This window comes from Tiliqua scincoides, chromosome 3 (assembly GCF_035046505.1).
Source record: "Tiliqua scincoides isolate rTilSci1 chromosome 3, rTilSci1.hap2, whole genome shotgun sequence".
Classification (NCBI taxonomy): Eukaryota; Metazoa; Chordata; class Lepidosauria; order Squamata; family Scincidae; genus Tiliqua; species Tiliqua scincoides.
Window position 1 is genome coordinate 190,140,171 of NC_089823.1, and position 19,933 is coordinate 190,160,103.

Genomic DNA, 19,933 nt, shown 5'->3' on the forward strand with positions numbered 1-19,933 from the left:
AGTCAGTGGGGCTTACTCCCAGGTAAGTGTGAGTAGGATTGCAGCCCAAGAGCCCAATCTAAGCGTGTTTACTCAGAAGTAAGTCCCATTATAGTCAATGGGGCTTACTCCCAGGAAGGTGTGAGTATGAGTGCAGCCTAAGAGCCCACTCCTATGCATGTCTACTCCGAAGTAAGTCCCATTAGAGTCAATGGGACTTACTCCCAGGAAAGTGAATAGGATTGCAGCCCAAGAGCCCAATGCTATGCATATCTGCTCAGAAGTAAGTAGTCAATGGGGCTTACTCCCAGGAAAGTGTGAGTAGGATTGCAGCCACACTCTCCTACGCAATCGCAGTCACCCCGGGAACGACAAGTACGTGGGAACGGGTCGAGCAGACACGTTTCCTGCGCCCGGACCTGGGGGTGAGAGGCAGCTGGAGCGCTGCCGCTGCCTGTCAATCACGTCGGCTGGCTGGGTTGCCCAGCAGAGTCCCTGCCGCCGCCGCCGCCGCCGCCCCCATCAAGCGAAGGCTGCGATCAGAAAAGTGCTGACTTGAGGACTACCTTCCCAAGAACTCTGCCCAGAGCTGGCTGCACACACCTGCCACTGGGGTGTAGGCGGAGGGGAGCCTGCTGGGGTGATTGTGTGCCACAGGAAGAGAACTACATAGTGCATGATTGGAGCCAGGAGAGTCCTAGGCACATGCTTCCTGGCACTGGAGATGCGATGCTGGAATGCATAAGAAAGAAGACTACTGTACTATCCTGTGCATGCTCAGGGGCGTAGTTAGGGGGGGTGAAGCGCTGAGGTGCCTCCGTTTTGCTCCCCCTGCCTGGAATGGCTCTGAAGGGAAGGGGCCCCTGGCCCACCGCAGTGAGGCTTCCTGCAAGACTCAGTGCTTTACCCCCCCACCAGCTACGCCACCTTGCATACTTACCTGGAAGTAAGCCCAGTGGGTCTTCCAATGGCTAGAAATGCACTGCACAAGTTCTTGAGAGTGGGCAAAGAGCAGAGTGAGCATAAGAGGCTAGGCTTTCACTGTATAAGGCCCATGTATAGTACAGATAGGGGTCGGTATAACATTCACACTGAGATCTGCCTTTCCTCCAGGGAGCTCATGTCTATAGGGTCAGCCCCACCCCTTGGCCCACTAGGATTCTGTATTAGAAGTAAGGCAAGCTGTGGAGGGAGAATCTACAGTATGCACGTTGAACATCAAGCCATTTCTGCCCAACGTTGCATATACGCAACAAGGATCAAATGTGTACAGCTATGAGCTGGGCAGAATTGGGTTAAAAAGGTATGTGTGTAGAACTAGTGAAAAGATACTTGTGCAGATGAAGGGTAAGCAGGAACATGTAAACACTGTATTGACACCCCGTTTTTCTAGAAAAAATACACAAAGCAGTCCCATCTCACACAAATGTAAGAATACTAAAACCCTTAAAAGTTGTGGGTGTGCAAGGTGCAGTTGTGTGTTCTGACACACAAGCATTAGGCAGAAGCATCCAGTGGTGCCTTATTAATATAGAACAAGTGGACACATCCTCTGTGTCCACAAAGATCAACAACTGCTTGCAGCCACACTGTGCCCAGTGGGGGTTAGCTCTAGCACCTGTTTTAAATGCTACAGGTCAGCCATGTAGCAAGTGCCTGAGCAGCTCTGAGCACACGCAGAATTCTTTTCCCTTTGCAAATGAGTAAAGCAAGATTACAGCAAAGAAATAGAGAGTGCTGGTAGGGGAAGAAGGTGCAATTTCTAGAAAGGCTTGAATCCATTTTGTGTTTGAAAAAGAGAAATATGTGTGCCTTCCTTCCCTAAAACAGGATGAGAAAAACACAGGGGAGAGTGTGATGCAGAAAAAGGGGTTGGTCCAAGGAGTACATTATCACATGCAACCAGTGGCATAGTGCTCGAGCACCTCTGCGCACATGCAGGGGTAGCAATTGCATCAGGCAACAAGCTGAGCTGGACACTAGAGACCAAAACTGTAAAAACCTTGGTATGTACTAATAATACAATCATGTGATATATCATTGGAAAGGTAATTTAATGAAGAATGCAATGAAACAAACTGGAATATCTGTATTCTATCAAAAGTTATGGCCAGTTAACAAGATATTGAAAACACAACTGCCTTATGGAATAAAAAGTGGATTTCTTTAACTCAGAACTGACCTATGAGACTGATTGCTCTGACAGCCAATGAGATGTTGTTATGATACAGCATGGAACCAATAAGATGTTAATATGAGTCAGCTCTCATTTCCATGTATTATAATACTACTCTTTACCCTGCTAACTGGATAAAGAGGCACTTTTTCAAGTTGTGCTCCACGTATATTTAGCAGGGCAAGAAAAACTGTCCCTCTTCATCCCAGCATAGTGTCTCTAACCAATAAGGGGCACATCTTTTATTTATTTACTTAATTAAATTTGATTTTGTCATGGGGAGGCTAAAAAACCTTCTTTGAGCCCAGGTAGCAAAGAGATGCCTTAGCTATGCCACCGGCTGGGGGGAGGTAGTAGAGCAGGTGGGTGGTGCGCAGCTGGAGGAGGCAGGTTTTCCCCCAATTTTCATTTTTTAAAAGTCTGGCCATAACATCACTTCCAGGGCATCATTTTGAACTTAGCACTGGACTGCACAATCATTAGCTATGCCACTGCATGAAACTCAGCAACGATTTATTGTTTACTTCACAGGTCCATCCTGGGCCACAATAGCCAATCCCTAAGAGTGGTTTCCAAACTGTAGGTATGCGGCACAGCAATAGGTCACAACTCAATTTTGGTGGGTCACAAAACTGACAAGTCAGATGAGGGTAAGTGCGGCAAGGGTTAAACAACCTGCTATTTGCAGGGGAGGGCTGCTGCCCAATCACCATTATGGCCAAAGAGGTTTGAGCAGCTGTTGAAATAAAACTTTTTTTAAGGTGGGTTCTGATGCTAAAAAGTTTGGGAACCACTGCCCTAAGAGATCTGACTGATGTAGTACTTTTTCCATATAGTGGATAATTAATAGACTTACTTAACAGATAAAATACAATGATGACCACAGTTTAGATGCTTTTAAAAGGCAATCATATTCACTCATGAAGAATAGATCTACGAGCCACAGTAGGTAAAAGTAGCTGCAAAGTCCTCTGAATAGCAGGTACTGGCATTCAGGAAACATCAGGAAAAGGCTGCTGCTTTCATACTTTGCTTGTGGACTTCCTGCAGATACAGTATCTGGCTGGCTGCTGTGATAGATGAACCACACATCAAGGATGAACACCAGCCAAAGAAGAAATAATCCCTATTTGCATGGCATAAAGAAAAGCCAATAAACTTAAAATAGGCAGATGGGGCTATATAAAGGGAAGGGGCTATATAAACGTACAGGTTCTCAGGCTCAATCCCTGGCATGGGCAAACAGGACTAAGAAAGATCTCTGCCTAGAACCATAGTGAGCCAGACAGTATAGACTGATACTGAAGCTGGATAGGCCGATGGTCCCACTCAGTGTAAGGCAGATTCATATGCTTGTCTATGCTAATTTAACAATCATATCTGCCACCTTTCCACCAAACTGGGCCCTAGAGCAGCTTTCAATAAGTATAATGTATATTACAACAAATCGGAACAGCAGCTAGTAAACAGCTGGAGGCAGCTGGGCAGGAGGTCTGGTCTAGAGGGTAGAGCCTCCGTTAGCCCAAAGATAAACATCAGAAGGTTGCCAGTTCGAGGACACCGGCAGATCCCTGAACGGCTGAGAAAGGTGAGACCTTGAAGCAGCTGACAAGCCCAGCTGAGTGATTCCACCTGCTCTTGGTGTGAGCAAGAAGCATCTTGGCTGCCCTCCATGTGAGAGATGGAGCTGCTTGTCAGCCTGCATGAGAGAACTGGAGGCCAGAAGTGAGACCAAACCAGGAAGATCTATTCTGAAATGTTGTCGGTTCTTGAAAGAGAGAACCTCTATGATTGTAATAATCCCCTTGAGGAATTTAGAAATGCCTGCCTATGTAAACCGCCTTGAATAAAGTCAGAGGAGTAATCCGATGACCAGAAAGGTGGTATATAAATACCTAGTTATTATTATTATTATTATTATTATTATTATTATTATTATTAGTAGTAGTAGTAGTAGTAGTAGTAGTAGTAGTGGTGGTGGTGGTGGTGGTGGTGGTGGTGGTAAACAAGCAGAGAGATAATGAAATTTATGAAAAATTAAATTCTGCCAAAACTAGGGTACATTAAAAATGGCTTCAGCCTGGTGCCAAAACAACAGTAACATAGGTGCCTGCCAAATGTCCTGGTGACAATGCTCCATAATCTGGGTGCCACCACAGAAAGGCCCTGCCACAGGGTAAGCTACCAATCTCACCTTTGATATAAGGTCAGCTGAAACAGGACCTTATTATTAGATTATCTTAACCCACAGGTAGGTTTATATGGGAGCAGGTGGTCCTTAGTTCCAGACTGCATAGAGTGTTGAAATGTCAAAGATGTATCTAAGACACTGTCATATTTTCTATGTGAACCTTCAGCTTTTGAAAGTTTGTGGTTCCATACCTATGAAACAAAAACCTAATTAAGATAATTAGGGCGGAGTCTTTCTTCTTTTCATTGATGTTTTGGAAAAATAAGTTTATGCAGGTACAACAGGACAGGGCCGGCAAAAGCTGACTGCTTTGAAATACGTATGTTCCAGCTTCTGGACAGACTTCCAAAATGGAACAGGTATGTAGGTTGGGGACTTACCATATATACAGTACATAGCACAGTTATATCAGAAAGCCTTGACCAGACAACTTGTGCCTAGAAAACAATCTCACATACATCCGACAGTAATCCAACGTCCCATTCACAAGATTGTGCCCCCCCCCAAATTATTTGGGCAATACATTCAGGCATAATTTTTCCATGTGGATTAATTCACAGAATGGCTTCAAACTGCATGAGTGGCTTCACTGCATGACTTCCATGCTTCCATCTTGGTGTCAAGGAGAATTATTGCCTAGTTTAGATGGACCATTGCCATAGTGCAATTAATTCCTGGTAAAGAGAGTAACTATGTGTTCTAGAGAAGGATATCCATGTGTCTCCAAAAAGGGTCTAACAACCAATTCCATCCAAAGTAGGAAACCTGGCACTTGATAAGCGGAGCTGTTTGGGTCTCTTCCTCTCCCGCCATGCCACAGCAATTTAAACATGGGTCTGGACTGCAGCTATTATGTACAGGGGTTAGGGGAATCTGATTTTGTGGATTGGGACAGGCAGTGCAAGCTAACAACAGCAAGTGAGAGACATGAAAAGGATTAGGGTGAAGAACAAGAGTTTCAGGAGGAAGAAAAAACCACATTGCTAAACAAATAAATAAGCTACAGTGCCAATTATCTCCACTAAGTCCCATTATCCACTTACCCTTCCTTCTCTCCCCCCACTTTTAAGGCAAGCCATTTGGGGAACTTTGGTGGCACAAACACCTATTGAAATCACAAAAGTACTTCCCAAAACAGAGTAATTCCCCCCTCTGCTGCTATCTGAAGCCAAATGCAAGTGCCACTGAGAAAGAAGGGTGAAAGCCCCAGGAGGGTTCAGAAGCAACACACCTTCTGTTTGAGAGGTAACTATCTGCTCTGCACAGATAGAACGTGATAAGGTTGCAGCCTCACTAGGTTCCAGAGCACTGGAAACAGAAGGAGGTGGGGAGGTGGAAAAATACATAGGAGAGTGCCTCCTATGTCACTGTGTCTGCTGGGAGCTATAAGCCCTCTAGAAAAAAAATCAGATTTCATATATATCCAGTATATTAGGCCATTAACCAGATTTGCATCTCTTCCCTGGAGTTCTTTGCCAGTTTCTAGAGGGGTCACTGTGTTAGTGTGTTGCAACAAAAGTGACAGACTCTCTAACAGCATCTTAAAGAGTAACAGCTTCTCTGTGGCACAAATGCTCACCCACAACAACGTCTATCACAATGAATCTGTTCATCTCTAGAGTACAAGATTCTAGTCGTTTTCTCTTTGTAAACATTGTCGTTTTCTCATTGTAACATTGTAAATAACAATGAGCCAAATCCCATTATTTGAATGCTTTGGATACTGTCCTGCCCACCTGCCCCACCCTCACCCCATTTGGACTAATCAGCACCATATTTGACAATGTATGCTATTTTTTAGATTTATCCCTTTTTTCAAATCCCCAAATCATTTGGATTTAGAACAAACTTAAACTGATAAAATAATCACAAGTAGTATAAAATCTAAGCAAGTTGTCTGGAAAATCAAAGATTTGTAAAGCCTAATGTTTTTCAAATGAAATATCCCTGCCAGGTGAGTTCAGCTCACTCAGTACAGTATCTTGTCTCCAGAACAGAACACTTCTAAAGAGAACGTATGAGAAACTGCAGGTCCACCAGACTCATCCCTTACCTGCTGCTCCTTGAAACATAGTGACACCTTGAAGGCAGTGGTGTTGGTAGGGTAGTGTGGGTCGCACCGGGTGACGTGCACGGGGGAGAGACACCACTACTAGCCAAAAATCTTTGTATTTTTGAATAATATCATTATGTATCATTCAATGTGTAATTTCATACAGAATGCAATGAAACAAACCACATTGGAATATGAAAACCACAATTGGAATTCTATCAAAGGTTATAGCCAAAAAAACCAGTGGGGCTGGGCAATGGTGCATCACCATGCCGACCACCTGGGGCATTACCCAGCCCATTGCATGTGATGAGGTCCATCATTGGGGTGATGTGCTGGCCTCCTGCACTAGGTAGTGCAAACCCTAGTGACACCATTGCTTGAATGCCAGTAAAAATGGGATCAATCATAACTTTTCACCCAGCTCCTGGTAGGGGCATAGTAAGGACAGAACGCATCTGCTTTTTAAAAAATTAATGGAATTTCAGTCTCCAAGCTTTTTGTGTCCAGTTTATATTAGGATGGGTAATGCCCATCAACATTTTGATGGCAACAGCAGCAGGGAACAAGAGAAGCAATATTCCCTGAAAATGAACACTGGAGCTAGAGCAACTTTGACAAAAGGCACTGCTCTCCCACTTGTTGTGACTCTGTTTCACTACGTATCACCAAGTCCCTGGTATACAATGAAGCAGCCTCTCTTGTCTACATACCTCACACAGTTACTTATCCTGGGACTGTTTTCATAGAGACCATTGAGCAAGACCATTGCTTGAACAATGCACCGAGTTTGATTGATTCCCTCCCTCCTGACTCTCAGACACCAGGTGAAAAATTTCAGAGTTTTTGACCAACAAAAGTGAGGAGAGGGTTTTTTTTTTAAGCTAGCTAGACTTTGTTTTTTATATTATCACCCCTCCTCTTAACATGTCCTATAGCATTTTCTTACATTTCATTAGATTTTAATATAAACTGTGCAGAGACCCTTGCTATAGAGTGGAAGACTAAATTGGACAAAAGAATGAGCTCCAGTGGATCCATTATAAAAAGATCACACTGTACAGGTCTAACAGGACTGGTGGCATTTTGTGTTAAACCAAGCTTGGTGCATCTCAAAAACATGTTCTTGCTGGGATCAGTACTCTAAGCCACAATTAATATGGGAGTTTGGGTCATGGGCAGATTTCCCTCTTAGTTAATAAAGCAAATGTTTGATTCTTGTTAGTGTGGGACATAAAAAATCAATCTCACCTACAGGTCACAGTTTATTCATCGCAGGGAGAAAAAGCAGTTGAGCAGAAACAGGTATTTAAAATGTCTTCTTTCCAGTTTTGAAATAGACTGGCGTTTTTGTTGCTTTAAAAAAAAAGGCATTTTCTTACTTGATGGGGCAAGGGATTGATGGGCCTGCACAGCAGGCTATGCACAAAAAATGGAGAGAAGAAAACATAAGAAGCACAGGGGTGTACAATTCATCTGCCAAAGAGGTGAGGTAGGCAGATTTGCTAAGGGGGGGGGGGGGAGAGAGAGAGAGAGAGAGAGAGAGAGATTTCCAGCAGCCATCTGGACACCTATATTTGCAGCTCCTGGTTGAACTCAAGAAGATTCCCCTTCCCCCACCTCACTACAGGTGCATGCAGGTTGGAGGCTCAGAACAGACAATAACCTTTTCTCTAAACATTGAAAATGAAAAAGTTCTGCCACCCTAGAGCAATAATTCTGAAGCTGGAAGAAGGTAAAGAAAATAGGCAGCACTATTACCTGCCTAGCACTGACAACACCACAACAGGAAATGAATGGGTTATAGGGGACTTGCATAACGCATGACAATCATCGGCAGGACTTGGTCTCAATCAGGGAGTTCACATGGGCCTTATGTCTGAGTAAAGGTCCATAGGATTGGGCTGGCCAACACAAAATAAAAGATCAGATTTTTCAGCAACTTTCAACATTTTCCAACTTCCACTGAATCCGAACTTTGGGCAGATTCCCAGCTGAGCAAGATGGAAAAAAATAAAACTAAACAAGGTGCTTTCAGGGCAAAGATGACCCAGCAAGAAAGCTCTCTCCATACCGTCAGTCAGGAGATACCAGCAACTGTTAAGACGGAGCCATACCGCAAATTGCTCCTCTGTGTCAAAAAAGGGCAAGAGGATAACTTACCTTTCATGAAGGCAACATCGTGAAATGGAAGGCAATAGTGAACTGGTAAAAAAACAAGTAAGGTGATGCCACTGTTGTCCATACAGAAAGAGAGAGAGCCCTACCTATCACAGATCAAGTGTGGCCGTCACTTGTGCAGCAAAATGTTAAAACATGGAGGAGTTCGAGGGAGGGGATTGAAGGAAGAGGAGGTCTTGTTAAGGTTAGAAGGTCTTAAGTCCTTCTGCTTGCAGGGAACGTCTCCAGTTAAGAATGTCTTTGCCTCCACTCCTGCTCCAGTCCAGGATGAATGACAGCTACTAATTCCGTGTAAATGGCTAGTGATTGCTTAGGACTCCCTCCCAAGACCTTATCTTATCAAAGCCCATAATTACAATTGCTGTTTTGTTTCCTCAAATCAGCAATCAGTGCATTTTGCTCCTGTCAGCCTGAGCCATGAGTGACAGATTAAGGAGTGTGTATGTCTCTCTCTCTCTCTCTCTCTCTCTCTCACCCCCCCCATTCTATCACTCATACACAGGCCCATGGCCAGAGGGGGGGGGGAGAGCCACCCTTCCAACACTTCTTGTTGTTTTCTTCCACATCACAAATAAAATGTGATCCACGTTTTCCCCTTAAATTTTTCTTTTCTTTTTTAGATCAATGGACATAGCTATAATTCTGAATCTAGCCAAGAGGATATCTGTTCAAATATCAGATCTGTTTGTTTGCTAAATACATCTGCTTCTGAGGGAAAGCATACTTGATTCCTGCATTGCGCAGCATATCTGAAACCACATTCACATAGACAGTCAGGGATGCATGGAAGCTTCACCTCATTCCTCTTGAACTTCTGATTCATGTGAATATGTAGAACAGTGTTTCCCAAACTGTGGGTCAGGACCCATCAGTGGGCCACAAGTCAATTTTTGGTGGTTCATGAAAAGTTTTTGAAACATTAAAAAACTTATATAGGTTCTCATTAAAAAAATTTTTTGCAAGCACCTTTGCCTGATTTGCAAAAGAAAATCATCAACTGAAATGCTGTGGTATGATGTAATCTTCATAACCCCAAATTAAAATGCCACATTTTCTGATTTTCTCTAGTAATTAGCATGCTGCAGATCACATGTAAACCCAGTTTCAGCCTTTTGTCTATGGACTAATCTAGTGTTTTATTGGTATCTCTGATCTTGATTTTCAAGTGTACTGCTGACTTGAAAGTCACTTCTGCTTCCTCAATGTTGTCTCCTGCTTGCATATACAGTGGTCCCTCTTTATCTGTTGGAGATCCATCCCAGGACCGCCCCCCCCCCCCCATGGATATCAATTTCTGTGGATAATCAAATCCTTGAGGGGGCCCTGCCGGCAAACCCAGTTTTGAGATGCGGGGAGGTCACATGGGGCCTCCCCGCATCTCAGAAAGCCTCCTGGACACTTCTGAGAGGCACTTCTGTTTTGCTGAAAAATCAGAAGTGCCTTTCAGATGCCACCGAGAGGCCTTCTGAGGCATGGGGAGGGCACACACAGATAAGGGGCGCCCACTGTATATCTGTTCTCAGACGTATTAATCTGAACGTGATGCAAATTAATTGACAAGTCATTTGTTGAAGGCCCTTTACAGTCCTACAGGTAGGCAACTCAAGAATTTCATAATGTAGGAAGTAAAATACTCATAAGTATTCTTCCTGTCTTCTCAGCTCTTCCAAGGGAACTTCTCACAGGATCTCTTTACGAGAACTCAGAGAAACCTTGCTAATCATTTTTATTTATACAGCACCATCGGTGAACATGGACCTTTATTTTCAGAGACTTCCAGGTCATTTTTCCAGCACATGAAGAGATCTTGGTTATCAGCAGCTTTGATGCACAAGTCACTCTTGCTGCTAAGTCAACCTGTGTCCACAAGGTGGCACTCGAATCACTCTGAAGACAGCATGAAAAGCCAAAGCAAACACTGTTATCCCCTTTGCTGGCTAACTGGATGACCTAATCCCTTATTCTTGTTTCTAGATTACATTTATCTATTTGTTCTTTTACTTCATTCTTACACGGACAGAGCTTTTCCCTTCTACAAGAGTACTTCTTGCAACACACACACACACATAGCTAAACTATAACTTGCCCCAGCCTTCCATCTGCAGGTCTGAAGATACTATATCCTCCTGAGCCAACTCTTGGTGTTTGTTCCAACCGAGTTCAGCCCTTTAAGCATTAATTTTCACAGCTTTTTAAACTAGAAAACATCTCCCCCCCATAACCCACTCCGCTGCTTTGACTGTAGTTGCTAGTTCAGAAGGAGATAGAAGAGAATGGAATGGGGGGATACACCCCCAAAAAGGCTGGAAGCAAAGGATGAAGTAGGCCTCAAACAGGTGCTTGAGAATAGTCAGGTTTGGCCCAAGGCCTTCTAGCTCCTGACGTGACACATGTCAAATGTGGCAGTGTACCAACTGAGGAGAATGGAATAGAAGAATAACCATGGAAAAGGAGAGGAAAGTTGTGGGCTAGTGCATTGGAGATACACTCTAGCTGCTCTGTTCCTATCTTCCTTCTCTAACCCAAGCAGAGAGAGAAGCAGAGAAGGTGGGTAGAGGCAGTCTCTCTCTCATAGATCTAAAACTAGTGATTGATTAAAGTGATGACTGCCCAATGAGTTTCAGCCAGGGTCTTCAATGTCCCTTATTCCAGGAAGCCAGTGAAAACATTTTACTCAAGAAGATACAGTACTTTTAGTACAGATGGAACAGAACAATAACCAGCGACAAATAAATGAGGAATACTTTAGAAAATAATGCGGTGGCACATTCCCTTCCATTTTGCAAGGCACATCCCATTTGCTATCTTGGGCTACCAGTTGCACATATACAAACACCATTTTTTTGCATGCCACTGTCTCTGAATTGGGACCCATCTGAGTTCTGTTATACACTTTTTATGTTGCAACATGCCTTGAGGACCCAATCTGACTGAAAAGCTGTTTAGCAATTTAAATACATAAGAGGCATCAGATAAAAAAAGGCCACGGTGGATACAATATCCTTGCACAAAGCTTCATATTGTGCTATCAGGTTCCCTGTCCAAACTAGAAATGCATTTTACGGTCACTTATCATGCTGATGGGTCCTAGAAACACTGTCTTTCTTTATCATTTCCCACCAAGGAGATCTTAGTAGTTAGCAAAACAACTCATCTGCAGTGGCAAAAAGATCAAAACACACACTGTTGTGCTGAACGGTATCCTCTTTCTGGTACTTCAGTTCATAATATTCTTCCAGAATAAATGTCTAGTCCTCTCTACCGAGCACATCTTTGAGTCTGACATCATTAGTAACTTTCCTTAGAATGTCAAGACCAAAGTAATTTACAAAGACTTACAGAATAAGCTATGTCCCAAGATCAGCTCTAAACATGGCTTGTGAAGAATAAGTTCATTAATAATAATAATAATAATAATAATAATAATAATAATAATAATAATAATAATAATAATGATGGGAGGTATCTTCCCATTCACAGACAGAATTGACAGCAGCATCCTTTTCACCACTGCAAATTGGGACACACCACAGAATATAATACTATCCTTTTCCCCATTCTACAAGTAAATAAAAGATTTCCTGTGCATTACTCTCATAAACCTACAAAACATGCATCTAATGAAGTAAGATCTTGTCTATGAAAACTTCAGCCTACTCAGCACAGTAGCCTTAAATTGCCTTAGGACTATTTAATGTTTTCACTATAGAACACTTTATCTCGTTTGCTCTTTGGTCAAATTTTAAATACTGTAACTGCTCTTTCCTTTCAACTTTACAATGTCTGAGGTATCATGGAGACTAGACTTGAACTCAACTCCTACATCCAGCAGAATCAAGTCGCACAGTTTTTTCCTGGATTATACCATTTTGTATTGTAGAAAGTGGGTTCAGTGGGTTCCAAAGGAAAGCAGAACCCTGCAGTATATCAAGAACTGCTTTTGCAAATCCCTTCAGTTTAAAAAAATATTTGCCATGGGACATGCATAGGGACTGTTGTCAGAGAAGCACAATTCAAATGCCCTCTGGAGTATCCCAGAACTGGGTGCGCAGTTCTTTGGATCCTGGTCAAAGTCAATAATATAATATTTGTATTAGGGCTATTAAACATTCACAGGGCAAATATGCCAGCTTTTGAATTAAAGGATTCTTCCTAAGACCTAATGTTGAAGAAAAATGCCCCCCTCCAAAAGATATTTCTGAGGAATGGTTGCATTTAATCATCTCTCAATTTTGCCTGCAGTTTGTTTCAGTCTAAGATGGAAGGGAAGAAGCCTTCATAGACTTTCAGGTTAGAATTCAGCCATGTGGTAGGGTCTCGGGTTACACAGAAGCATGAAGAAACAATGGAACTCCCTTGGAAAATATAAAAATCTGGGAGGAAACCATCCCTGTGTCTAGCACAGTTCAGACTCACAAGCCCATTCTTGCCAGACAGCAGAGATAAAGGAAAATGCAATACTCTTTATACCTCTTTAACTAACTTTAAAAAGCTAACTCAGTATAAACTACCAGAATTGGTCCAAAGACATATTTTACCAAACCTGCAATTTTCTCCCACCTGATGGCTTCCTGATTTTGAGTGAACAAGGCATCACTGCAGGATAGGGAGTTCATCTCCACTTAAGAACAGTTAGAAGGGCAACCCATCTCCTGTTGGTCCATTTTAGTGCTCAGTCATCTACAAACAGTCCAAGGAAGATTTCATGAAACTTAGGCTGCAATCCTATCCACACTTACCTCAGAGTAAGCCCCACTACCTAAAATGGGATTTACTTCAGAGTAGACATGCATAGTATTGGGCTGTGTATCCCTAGTTTTACATCACTGAACAAACCCATCTATCCTACATGAATTTGTTTAATGCTTTTAAATCCCCCACTGGCATACTGGGCTTTACAACATCTTCAGTCAGGGAGCCCTCCCTAAATAATGTCCTCTTATTTATTTACATTTCTGGGTAGCACCACTGAAAGGCTCAGGGTTTATCACTACATTAAAATGGAAGCACAAGAAGGTGCATTAAAATAGCCCTGAAAGCAATTCCCAAGAGGTTGGCTCAGCTACATTCTGGCATGGTAAACCCACCCCTTTCCCTTTGGAACACAATCAAGGTTGATCTCCAACCTCATTCTTCCAGTGTCATACCAGGCAAATCTGGCTTGGCTCAATGCAACTTTATGGATATGTGTTCATAATTTGGAACAGACAAAAGGAAATATTATTTACCCTGAGTGTAACTGATCTGTGGAACTCCTTACCACAGGATGATGATGATGATTAACATTATTTATATACTGCTTTTCAACAAAGAGTTCACAACGCAGTTTAATGAGAAAATCAAATAATTAATGGCTCCCTGCCCCCAAAGGGCTCATACTCTAAAGAGATGCAGAAGAACACCAGCAGACAGCCATTAGAAAAGGCACTGCTGGGGTGAGGAGGGCCACTTACTCTCCCCCACTAAATAAAAAGAGGATCACCCACTTGAAAAGTGCCTCTTACCCAGTTAGCAAGTTAAGATGTGGTGATGGCACCTGGCCTGGATGCCTTTAAAAGGGGATTGGGCAGATTTATGGAGGAAAAGTCCAGCACAGGTTACAAGCCATGATGGGCATATGCAACCTCCTAGTTTTAGAAATAAGCTACCTCAGACTGCCAGGTGCAATGGAGTGGCAACAGAATGCAGGTATTTTGTTGTCTGTGTGTTCCAAGGCAAGATGGGTCTTTGGCTTGATACAGCAGGGCTCTTCTTCCCAAGGGGGAACAGATGGGAAAGTTGTAGGAACTAGGATGCCCTCCCAGACACCTAGCTCAGCAAGAACCCAAATCTACAGCCTAAACCTCTCAGGTGAGATGGGTGACCAACCTGACATTACATCATTGCTGTCTTTTCTTCCCCTCGGGCCCTGACCCACACACCCCTCCCATAAAAAGCAAGAGGGTGTGACAATGGCAGCTCAAGCCCAATTTATACCTTAGCCAGAAAAGCACTCAGGCTGGCAGTGAGACTTAGCCAATGAAAACAAAATCTCAGAGTTCACAGCACAGGCAGAGTCCTCTCTCCTCATCTCAGCACAGGGAGCCTGTATTAATGCTGATAACAGCACCTTTGCTACAGCTGGGTAGCTCCAGTCTGCCCCAGGCAAGGCTGTGAGACCCAATTAACATCCCCTCTCTCTCAGGCTCGGAGAACTCCCTAGCCCAGCCTTCCAGGGCATGTTCCATGGGAATGATCTCCTTGTTTATACCCACAGCACAAACCTGCCCTGGGGCAGCAGCATTCATCCATGGGAGCAGCCCTTGCTCGAACTCTTTGATTATCAGTAGCAGAACACCAAAGCCACATTCCCCAGGTAAGGAGTCAACCGTGGCGGAATTGCCATGATTCTCCCTTCCCACTCTGCTACAAGCTGAGTGCTGATAATGGGAGCACTATCCCAAATACAAACCAGCAATACTATATTGTTGGCAACCTTCAGTCTCAAAAGACTATGGTATCGTGCTCTGGATGGTGGTTCTGGAACAGCGTCTAGTGTGGCTGAAAAGGCCAATTTGGGAGTGACAATCCCTTCCACACTGGGAGCAAGTGCAGTCTGTCCCTGGTGTGTCTCCCTGGCTATGGGCCTTCCTTCTTTGCCTCTTAGCCTCAGACTGTTGGCCAAGTGTCTCTTCAAACTGGGAAAGGCCATGCTGCACAGCCTGCCTCCAAGCGGGCCGCTCAGAGGCCAGGGTTTCCCACTTGTTGAGGTCCACTCCTAAGGCCTTCAGATCCCTCTTGCAGATGTCCTTGTATCGCAGCTGTGGTCTACCTGTAGGGCGCTTTCCTTGCACAAGTTCTCCATAGAGGAGATCCTTTGGGATCCGGCCATCATCCATTCTCACAACATGACTGAGCCAACGCAGGTGTCTCTATTTCAGCAGTGCATACATGCTAGGGATTCCAGCACATTCCAGGACTGTGTTGTTTGGAACTTTGTCCTGCCAGGTGATGCTGAGAATGCGTCAGAGGCAGCGCATGTGGAAAGCGTTCAGTTTCCTCTCCTGTTGTGAGCGAAGAGTCCATGACTCATTGCAGTACAGAAGTGTTCTCAGGACGCAAGCTCTGTAGACCTGGATCTTGGTATGTTCCATCAGCTTCTTGTTGGACCAGACTCTCTGGGTAGGAGAAAGCTGAAGTGCTAGCAAGGCCACCATCCATGGACTACTTTCCATGTCACTTTTTCTATTTGCATTCCTAAAACACGTATGTAAGGAAGCATCTAAAAGAGCTGTGCTGCAAACCTGTCTAATGTGAGCTCCTTGTGCCAGGGCTGACCCATCCATGAGACAACAGATTGGTGGGTGGACACTCACCTCCATCCACCCACTCACCTCCACTGCTGCCCCTCCTCGCACTCCTTGTATTGGAAAAAGAAAGGGCTAGTGGCAGAGGATGTGGGAGAGAGGACAGTCGTGGGCTGTCCCCCCCTCTTTCTTTGCCAACCTAGGGAGTCAGAGTAGAGATGGCACATCACCAGAAAGGGAGAGAGGACAAGTGCATTTCACATGCTGCCTTGTGAGGTCATGGGCCTGCTGTGGCTCTTGTACGAACACCTGGCTAAGCTAGCAGAAGCTTCCCTGCTATGCACTCATCCCTTTTCTCAATGATGGATGATAAATATCTTGCCATTTCTCTTCCACTGAATTTCTTTTCACGTGTGATTCACAACTGCAGTTCCTAGCATGGTAACTGTTTGTGGAGGTGACTCTTTGCAGCAGGTCTGCTAATTGGGCAAAGAGGCACCTTTTAAAGTGGTGTCCTTTAAAGTGGTGTTGCAACCTCCGCAACGTTTGTGGTGTCACCCCCAAGGGTGGACTGCCCCCCTGCCCCTCGCTAGCTACGCCACTAGGCTTGTCCTCCACCTTGAGGTTTTTCCCACATGAGGCCAGGGCTACCAGCTACTCAGCTGTGCACTGAACACCTGGGGTGGACCACCACCCCCCCACCCTGCTACTGTACATATAGCAGATATCCATGCCTGAACAGGAGAGAGGCTGAAGAACTGAGTTATAGAAGTGACAAGAGATTAAGTTCTAAAATGTATTGGACAAATTAAAAATTAACAAATAACTGGATCCAGGTGGCATCCACCCAAGGGTTCTTGAACTCAAATGTAAAGTGGCTTATCCTCCCACAAAAATATATAATTTGTACTTTAAAACAGTGTCTGTAACCAATAACTGGAAGACAGCCAATGTAATACCAATGTTTAAAAGGGAATCTAAGATCCCATGACTGTTCCAGGCAAATTGGTGGAAAGAATGAAGATAAAATTATTAAGTATATGGAAGAATGAGCCTGGCAAAGGAAAATCAGCATGGTTTTTGCCTCACTAACTTTCAACAGAGTTTCAACAGGCACATGAATAAAGGCAATTCAGTTGACATTGTGAAAGTGCAAGTATACAAAGCATTTGACAGAGTCCCTCACTCAAGGCTCTTGAGTAAACATAGCAGTTTTGGAATAAGAACACAGGTCCTTCTATGGATTTTTAACTGGTTAAAGAATAGGAAGCAGAGAGTGGGAAGAAATCAGTAATTTTCACAGTGGATGGAAGTACGAAGTGGGATGCCCAAAGGATCTGGTGCTTTTTAACTTGTTCATAAAAGATTTGAAATGAGGAGTAAGCTGCCAAGTTTACTGATGACACCAGACTACTGTGGTAAAAATCAAAGCAAACTGCAAAGGGCCTCCTCTCTGTTACTCCTCCATTCCACAATATGGTGCTTTCTCTGTGTGCACCAATGTCTGGTTTGTGTGCCTGGAAATGAGAGAGTGTCATTTATTTTATACTATAGTATAATTACTTTCTGAAGGCTGGTCAAAACAACACTTTTCTGCACTACATTCAAAGATTGTGATGTGGGGTCTGCTGAACTGATAAGTCTCTGGTTTTGATGAATTTTTTTTATCCTGTGTTTTCATGCAGTGTTTTTACTACTACTACTGCTGCTGCTGCTGCTGCTGCTGCTGCTACTACTACTACTATTACTATAGTAACTGGTTTTGATTGCCTTTCTGAAGGTGAAAAGGTGGTATGTAAAACATTTAATAAATGATATAAATTTACATTTGTTTGACCTGAATGGAAACTGTGAAAGGCTACTTGATGTTGCTCTCCAAAAGTTTGCTTCATCTTTAAATGAAAGGATCTCTAAGAGGGCTTCCTAAATTTAGGGAGGTTGGGGCCTTCACTATGATGAGATCTTGTAGCTCACACCCAGATGCACTATGCTGGTCTGTCTTCCTGGGTCATGAAGGGTAAATCTGGTTTCATTAGCAACCCAGTCTATCCTATACTGTAATTTATGGCTCTGGGCTTGAAAATCTACAGATTATCAGGGCTCAGAGTTTTGTTTCGTAACAAAGGATACTCACCCAGTTCCAGAATCACTGGTTTGAAATCAAGCTGCTCACAGCATCTTCCCCATTCCCTCACGGGCTTCAATGCATTCTCAATGCAGGGCACTTTTTCAAGTGGGAGGTTCTCAACACTCAGTTATTTAAATTAACCATTGTACAACAAGCTTTCATTTTCCTTTGGGAGAGATGGAAATCCAAAATGTACACATGACCTCCATCTACATTGATCATTAACTCTGAAACAAGAGCTCCACTTTCAAGAAAACTGAAAATCTTTCTTGCCAGACTTCCCACCAGCTCCAAACAAAGTCCACCCATAAGTACCTACCCATGAGAGACAGGGCTTGCCCAAGCCCACCTAACAAGCACGGCAGAGTTGACTTGGTGAAACTTATTGGCTCACAGCTCAATCTCTAATCTGCTACATTGATTGAAGGCAGTGCATTTGTGGGAATCCTCCGCACTCGTGCACACACACAGCCATTCTCTTGCCATAACAACAAGAGCTTCCTAACTAGAAAGAGGGGGCAAAGAACTTCTTAGTACTCAAGACAAACATGCTTAATCCGGCTCTGGACAATAACAGAACAAATAGAAGCCAAACTTTGCACAGAGGTCAAGAGCTGTGCTCTCTTCAAATGAGGCTATTTTTAAAAAAATTTGTTTGTTCACCAGTGAAAAGCCCTTTTAGTGAGACCAATGGTTCCTCTTGCAGATCCTTCAGCGAATGAATTTAAGGCACCAAGTGCTTAAGGGGGAGTGTGTCTAAAACTCTAGGCAACGTGAGACACATGACCATATGTCAAATGATCTTTACAAGTGTTTATAATTTGCATTTGTTACCTCAGCCCAAGACAATAACTCTTGCAATGAGTTCACACAAGCATGTTTATCCTTTGAACTAAAAGTGCTGATATGAATGTGTGAATAAACTGGAAATCGAACACTAGAGGTAACTTTCATTATCAGTGGAAGTCACCTTAAGTCACTTTCCATGGGATCCTGTTCACATATTCAACTGCTGATCCAAAAGTGATGAGAAATACGTAATATACTACATAACACAGAATGTAGAGGATATTGGTTATACTGAATAGAAAGGGGGAGTGATTTACAAAAACCACAAAATTCTAAACTAAAAATTGACTTTGGGAAGCACTTGAACGCATAGAAGACAGCTCATTCTCCCAGATCTTGGGAGAAATCCTTATCTATTCTTCCTGGTGGTTTCTATGTAGATTAAAACCCAGTGTAGAGTTGAAAGTTGTACTCTCAGGGTCCAATCCTATGCATTTATACTCAGAAGTAAGTCCCATTATAGTCAATGGGGCTTACTCCTAGGAAAGCGTGAATAGGATTGTAGCCTCAGACACCAATTTTAAAGGTCATTAAAATGGCCGGTGGGACAAAGACAAAGCTCAGTTGGACTCAGGCTGAAATCTTAAGCACACTTATTGGGCAGTAATTCTCATGGTGTTCCTGAGTCAGCAGTGTAGAATTGTGCAACTACTGACTGGCCATGGACAACCATGAAGACTGTGACAGCTTAAGGATCTCAGTTATTTATCAGTTCCTTACCCACAACCCAAAACAAACCCTCTCTCATTTGCTATTCTTCCCATTCTGATCAACATGGATTTCTTTTTGCCCCTCAGAAATATCTGATATCACTAAGTCAGAAACAAGCCAGTAATCAGTAGAAAGTGGAAATGGAAAAGGTGCAAAAGAGAGCAACTAGGATGATTACGGGGCTGGGGCACCTTCCTTATGAGGAAAGGCTACGGCGTCTGGGCCTCTTCAGCCTAGAAAAGAGACGCCTGAGGGGGGACATGATTGAGACATACAAAATTATGCAGGGGATGGACAGAGTGGATAGGGAGATGCTCTTTACACTCTCACATAACACCAGAACCAGGGGACATCCACCAAAATTGAGTGATGGGAGAGT